This window comes from Priapulus caudatus, unplaced genomic scaffold (genome assembly GCF_000485595.1).
Source record: "Priapulus caudatus unplaced genomic scaffold, Priapulus_caudatus-5.0.1 Scaffold240, whole genome shotgun sequence".
NCBI classification, from domain to species: Eukaryota; Metazoa; Priapulida; class Priapulimorpha; order Priapulimorphida; family Priapulidae; genus Priapulus; species Priapulus caudatus.
In genome coordinates, this window is record NW_014577301.1 from 208484 (window position 1) to 216056 (window position 7573).

General features: G+C 45.0%; 1 long non-coding RNA gene across 1 annotated transcript in view; it reads right to left on the minus strand.

The window, feature by feature from the left end:
• The window catches only part of LOC106807896, a 6705-nt gene extending 1414 nt beyond the window's left edge, over positions 1-5291 (minus strand). Inside the window, exon 1 of the long non-coding RNA XR_001393719.1 lies at positions 5210-5291. This is a non-coding gene — a long non-coding RNA (uncharacterized LOC106807896). The remainder of the gene's footprint in view (positions 1-5209) is intronic.
• Positions 5292-7573: the final 2282 nt, after the last annotated feature.

The window sequence follows — 7573 nt, forward strand, 5'->3', positions numbered from 1 at the left end:
CTCTCTCTCTCTCTCTCTCTCTCTCTCTCTCTCTCTCTCTCTCTCTCTCTCTCTCTCTCTCTCTCTCTCTCTCTCTCTCTCTCTCTCTCTCTCTCTCTCTCTCTCTCTCTCTCCTCTCTCTCCCCCCCCTTTCTCTTTCTCCCTCCCTCCCTCCCTCCATCCCTGTGTGTGCGTGCGCGTGTGCAGGGTGCGAAATTAGCGGGAGTCCGGAGGCAAATACTCCCATATTTACTGTCCGACTTCCTGATTTGATTATGCAGGAGTCCGTGTGACTCCTTAAAAATGCTGCCATACTAATTAGTTCGTTCCAGAGCACAGCCTCGCGGAATTACCGTATTTTTCAGCTAATGTCCAGAGAAAATTTGGCAGACGTGCAACCGCATGAATCTTAAAAATAAGCACATGCGTTATTAGTAATATCTTTAATTTTGAACCTCAGACTGCATACTCCCTCATTTTGCTGCGGACTCCCTCTTTTTGAGTGTAGGGAGTCCCGTTGGACTTCCGTGTTTAAAAGTTAATTTCTACCCCTGCATGAGTATGTGCTAGATGTTGTTCATGTTTCACTCTGCGTTTGCTTGCGCCTTCTGTGGCAGCTGATTTTTCCCATGAAACCGTTTGTTGACAAATTCTACAAATTACAATACATAACAGCTCAAAGCGGGGGTGGGGGGTATTATTAGCCCTCTCTGTGACAATCATTCTAATTAGCACTGGTATGTGTTTTGGAAGCATGGAATTCTGTTGCTTCAGATGTTTACCCAAGCAGTTGCTCACACACTTTCCCCCACCAAATTATGGAATTTTAATTTTTGCCATTTTCTCTAATGAACCTTTTGCCACACAACACATTTGATGCATTCGCCTGGTAAAATGTGTGCTCTTGTATTTTCAGGTTACAGTTCTAAAGGCCATGGACAACGAATGTGCTATCGCAGTAAAGACATTCAGTGACAAGAAATAATTCAACCAGGCACAGGCGCTAACTGTTTTCCCATTTGCTACTCAAACAAATTATTGGTGAGCTGTCATCCTCGGCATTGGTCAGCAAACTATCGCGATAACTCTTCATCAAATGATCTTCTATCAACATCTCTTACAAATACTACATGTTGACTGCTTTTCATGACGGCCTCCTGTGTCATGCTGACTACGATGCTATCAGTTTCTGTTTTGCAAAATAATCTAGAGATTATGTACCGTTTCTGCCTGGTCCTATTGTGTGGATGGGTGGTCTTGTCGTCAGACTAGTGCTTATGGCGAACACCGTGCTTATCGGTGGACAGGAAGGATCTAGACTGGGGATTCTCTTTGAGAAATCATGGCCTGATTTGTACATATTCTCTTTACGAAGATTATGGCTATAATTAGATCGATGAGACGCAGCCAGGGGTCGTGTTACACAATGATGCAGTCCATTTTCTAACAGACCTGATGTTGTTTCCCTCTGCCGAAAGCACAAGAGCTCTACTTTCTTACGCGTGTATCTGTAGCAGAGGCGTCGCCATAGGGCAACACGGGCACATTTGCCTTGGAGGCTTGAGGGATTGTGCTGATGTGCTTGGAGTATGCATCTCTGGCCTGCCACTGTGTGCAGTGTCCATCTGTGGGCTGGTTCTATCGGATGAACCCCCATATTACCGTTGGCCAAGGAGTACTTGTTTCATTCATGAAATATTTCCTGGTACAGATGATATAGGATTTTTGTGGGATTGGGAGGGTCTTGGGTAGTTTACCATGCGTATTGGGTCTTTCCTGCAGCTGAAGTTTAACTAGGGCATGTCTTCATAGACAACGTGTTGTTTTTGAAATAAATTCATTATCCATTATAATAAATGATTATCAAGTGTTTTGCAAGTTTTTGCTCTATGTTTGAACCATTTTAATGTCAAACAATGTGAAAGAGAAATGCTAAATAAAATAGCCAGTATGAGTTTTTTATCTACTGAATTCCGGTGTCATTTGACCACCTAGTGTTATGAACTATTACACGCGTGTACGTGTGTAGTAGTGCTCTGTGAAGTAAAGACTAGTGGTTCATATGCACAGCCACACATGTTACGTCACGCCTGTGGTTCACTGCCACTGGCAAACTTAGCAGCGGGTGCGTCGAGCATGTTGGAGCATTAGCTGAAGTGCAGTAAGTCCTTCCATATGTAAGTGCCGCGTGCCCACCTGGTTCGCTTGGTTAATTAGGAGACTTGGATTTTTTGTGCGATTTACATGGCTCACCATTCTTGTAAGCAATATACATGTATTTTATATTTATATATAAAAAAAATGCGTTTTTGTGTTCACCACAACCGAGACCTGTTGTGAAGAGGTTGTCGTTGTCTAATCCAGCACGCCATTACCGAGACACTTGTGCGTGGTGGGGTAAACACGGAACCTATATATCGTATTGTTTGTCTGAAGGTGTTGACTCGTTACGTGCATCACTTCTGACATTAGAAACAAAAAATGTGAAGGTTTCCTTTGGACAGAAGCAGGTGTACCTGGACATTTATTTACTCAGCGTACGTCGGTGCCGATGCTGTTTATCGAAATTGTATTTTGTATGGGAAAATGATGGATGCTTGTAGGCGTATTTTTTTTATGATGTTTCATTTTAGATGGATTTTGTGGTAGTATATAAATAGCTGAAGAGGTGTGTTCTGAGTAAAGCAAGGTTAGCTGCCTGCGCGTGAGAGGAGTCTAGCTTTATCCGTGGCCGACACTCGGAACTGAATCTCTTCATAACTTAGAACAACCCTTTTCTTCGGTTCTAAATTTTGCTGAACATCTTTGTTCTCTCCGGTGAATCATTTGGTTGCCTAACAGGTGAACTACTGAGCGGTAAAAAAATTCACTGATAGTTCAGCGAATGAGCATTTCACCAGCTTACTAAGCAACATCTAGCAGAATTGGCATGTGATGCCACAGATTTTTACGTGTTTAAACTTCTAATCTGAATTTTCGAAGACCCGCTCGTGTAAATGTATATTGGGAATTTAATTATTACGAAATGTGTGCTTGTATTGTGATGGCAGAGAGTCTGATGTGTGTAGCGCAGGTGTGTTGACATGCGACAAGAGGTGCTCTTGCTGCTGCTAGATCAACTCAACTGGCTGTGAACAACATGTCTTAGTGTTTCTACTGAGTTTTTGGTGCTACGGTAGGTTGATGACCCCTTTTACTTAAAATTACTCGAGATTCTATTTCAATTAGTATTTAAGGCAGTATTTCTTCCAGCTTATACCTAGCGTGACTAGTTATGAGCAGGTCCTGCTGTGAAATGGCAGTAGTCGTTAGTGACTGGTCAGAACCACAAACTAATTCACTGTCAAACAGATTCATTCTGTTGGAGGGCGATTCGACGGGGTTTTGTAAAAGATGGGGTTCTTGTAGAGTGACCTGCGACTTGATGCGCGCCAGAGTAGACGAGGCTTGCAGTTTCAAGCTAGCCTTCCACTTCAACGCAGCCTCGTGCGTTAGGCGTGCAATTGCACAGTAATAGTACTAACGCATAGTAATAGCAACCCTATTTGGTTGCACAATTGTACCGTAAAAACATACCGAGGCGCCCATTATAAAATTAGCGTTACCAGGTGGCTCTTCCTATTCATTTGCCCTTGAACTATGTTGGCTGAGATGTGAAGTTAAATAAAATTGTCACTTGAGACAAGTTACTTTTGAAAGCTTGTTATGTAGTATTTAGTATTTCGAACAGCATAGAGTCAAAAATGCACAATGTTATGATTTTGCAGTTTAACAAAACATTGTTTTAAGGCAAGAGATTGGAATTACACCATCTTGCATGTTTAAATAAGTACGAAGGGAGATTGCTATGTCTAATATGTAACTATCGCTGTTGTCATCGGTGGAGGGAGCTAGCATTTGAACCTGTTGTATAACATACTATGTATCCCCTATTCGAATTGCTGTGCCCTGGCTTTAAAAGAAGCCCTTTTCTCTTGTTCAACTTTATTGGCTTCCTTATCCTGTCTCGGTTGAATTGTCGCCGGGTGGCGCACACGTGACGATTTTTATCAACAGTACCGGCGATAAAAATCGACGGTACTGTCGATAAAAATCGCCACGTGTGCGCCGGGCTTTAGCAAAGTTTTACATAGCATCTAAGAACCAGCAGCACGTAAACGTCCCTATGTTATACAGGCGCGAGAAGATAGGGACCGAGAAAATAACAAAAACGAATGCCTAGAGGAGCAAAGAAAGGACTACGAAAAGAAGCGCGCGCGCGCCCGCAGAAAATTGGTTCGTATTAGTGCCGTAGCCAGGATGCCCCCACATAGACCAATCAATATAAATGCTATTACATGGTTAATAGCGAACTTCCCAGAACACTAACTGCGCGTGGCATTGCCTCTAGGCAAATTAAGTTAACCGCTGATAGTGCGGGTGTACGAGAACCCGCCTACCCCCTCCCCCGTCCTACTCCGCTTCTCGACCGCCTACCCCCTCCCCCGTCCTGCTCCCATTCTCGACCGCCTACCCCCTCCCCGTCCTGCTCCCATTCTCAACCGCCTACCCCTCCCCCCGTCCTGCTCCCCTTCTCGACCACCTACCCCCTCCCCGTCCTGCTCCCATTCTCGACCGCCTACCCCTCCCCCCGCCCTGCTCTCCTTCTCGACTGCCTACCCCCTCCTCCGTCCTGCTCCCATTCTCGACTGCCTACACCCTCCTCCGTCCTGCTCCCCTTCTCGACCGCCTACCCCTCCCCCGTCCTCCCCTTCTCGACCGCCTACCCCTCCCCCGTCCTCCCCTTCTCGACTGCCTACCCCCTCCCCTATCCTTCTTCCCTTTTCGACCGCCTACCCCCTCCACCGTCCTCCCCTTCTCGACCGCCTACCCCTCCCCCGTCCTTCTCCCCTTCTCGACCGCTTACCCCCTCCCCCGTTCTCCCCTTCTCGACCGCCTTCCCCCTCCCCCGTCCTTCTCTCCTTCGCGACCGCCTACCCCCCTTCTCGACGGCCTCCACATTCCCCGCACCATTCCGTGCATGGAGGTATAACTAGATGCATGTGAAAACTAATGTTATTTAGCAAGTCGCTCTCTGCAAGACATCCTGGATTACGTGCTGTTGTTACGTATTGACCATGATTTTTATAAGCGAGGTACAAAAAGATTATAAAGACATTAAGACAAGCAGGTCGATGCTGTTGCTCATGTGAGTGCATATTGACAGTCGCATAAGTTACAGGTGACATACCTTGGCGTCGAAAAAGTTCATGGCTCCTCCTACCCCTGCCTTGTCAACTTCAATATTGCTCCCAAATTTTTTATTCGTCTCCACCATTTTGGCAAATTCCGATCCGTTTGGAAGTTCCCCCAGTGACGCCTTTTTTAGCATCAAAAGGAACTGGAAAATAATTTAATTGTTTGCGATGTATGTGAACTATCGTGTATTATCAATATAATTATACAGGCATATTATAAGGAACCTGCGCATTAACAAACACTGTCAGTGTGCCATACATTTCTTAGGGTAGTTCTCACAATATTAAGGGTAGAAAACATACGGCAAACTGTACACAATGATGCGCTTTCATCCAGGAAATAATATTCGGCATAATAACATATAAATAATAACATTCGGCATTAACTTGGTTATCAAACGTTAGATCTACCTCACGCATGGTGAGTTGGTTGTCATTATCTTCGTCTGCTACCCGCATAATACTCTTCATTTCTAGGTGAGTAAGTGGTTCGCCTTGTTTTTGCTGCATCACTTTGAGTTCCTCCAGGGATAAAAATCCGTCTTTGTCCTGATCAAATCTGCAACAGATATTCGTCCAAGAATGCTTTACGCGATATTATAGTGCGATGATAATTATATATAGAGTTTTTGATCGGGGTTAGGGCAAGGCTAAACATAGGCTACCTGTTACAGTAAAATCTACGGGAAATACAAAGTCGTGACATTACCCTGTCAGAGTTATACACGTATGCAGAGTAAACATGCGCGCAACTTCCGAACAGCGAATTAAGGTCGCGGGAAACGCGCACGAACAGCCAATAGTTCTCGCTCCTTTTGCTCGCTTTATGCACTCGCCTTCTATACTTCTATACTCCAACTTTCCCACCTCAGCTCTTATTATTACCTTATTATTATTATTATTATTATTATTAATAACTGATTATTGTTATTATTATTATTATTGCTATTATTAACGGTTCTTCACTTTCTCCACGATTATTATAATTCCGCACGTCTTTAGCATTCGCTAAGACACGCTCTCGCGCGATTACTGCCCACCTCGCAATATCCGCGCCTTTCACCTGTCTGATTCATTCCTAACTCAGCAAGTCGTCATCGCGTTCGGCTAACTCTGACAACTCTGGTTGCATAATTTTTTTGCGTGGTCACCAGTCCACACTAAAGTTAAATCCTTTTCCCACGCGTACAAAGCCGTTAATACATGATATTTATCGCTCATGGTAGATGACCTACCGGGCTGTGGCAACACAGGCTACCGCAGTGAAATTTGCTACACATACATTACAACACTATAAAAACTAGATCACAACTGAAAAAAATGAAACTTATGTTCAAGCTTAGTTTGCATTTTTCCTTCGTTCGGTTTCTCAAATATTACCATTAAAGTTAATTTAATTATGAATAAATAAAATACATTGCTAGATACCTACCAAGGATTATTACACAAAAAATATGACAAGCACACTTAATTACATTGTGGTCCTTAAACATTTACATTGCGTTTTTAGAGCAATCCGCAACTATAGCAGTAACTTTCTTATGCAGGAATAAGTATTGTTAGTGTAACATATAAGTGTGTGTGTGTGTGTGTGTGTGTGTGTGTGTGTGCGTGCGTGCGTGCGTGCGTGCGTGCGTGTGTGTGTGTGCGCGTGTGTGTGTGCGCGCGTGTGCGTGTGCGTGTGCTGTGGCGCGTCGTGCGCCTACATGTGCGTGTGCGTGTGCAGTTTGTTGCGTTGGCGCGTGCAGTGAGCGCGTATGTTATGTGCGCTGTGTCGTGTGTGATGTGTGTGTGTGTGTGTCGTCGGTGTGTGCTGTGTGTTAGTGCGTGTCCGCGTGTGCGCGCGCGACCGTGTGTGTGTGTTGTGTGGTGGGTGTGTGTGTGTGTGTGGCTGTGGCGCTGTGCGCGGCGCGCGCGCTGCTGTGTGTGTGTGATGTTGTGTGTGTTGTGTGCGCTCGCGCGCGCGTCCCTGTGTGTGTGTGTGTGTGGGTGGGTGTGTGTGTGTGTGCTATATATAGAGTCCAGGTTAGATTTTTCGTTTGCCCATGATTCACGCGTTATTCCAATCCTTCCAACGTCACACTCTTCGAACACACAATACGCGCTTGCGCATACACAAGTACCACGCACGCACGCACGCCGCACGCACGCACACACACACACGCGCGCGCGTGAGTGTTTTCACGCGTGCGTACTTGTATCTTGTATCTTGTATCTTGTTCCTCTCTTGTATTTCACAGACTCACTCGAATCACGAGTGCGGGGTTCATCTAGAACAAGGGGTAAACGCCAGCTCTAATTTTCTTACATGTTAGTGTCACGCAATCGACCAGGAATTTCGCGGATACATATTAATT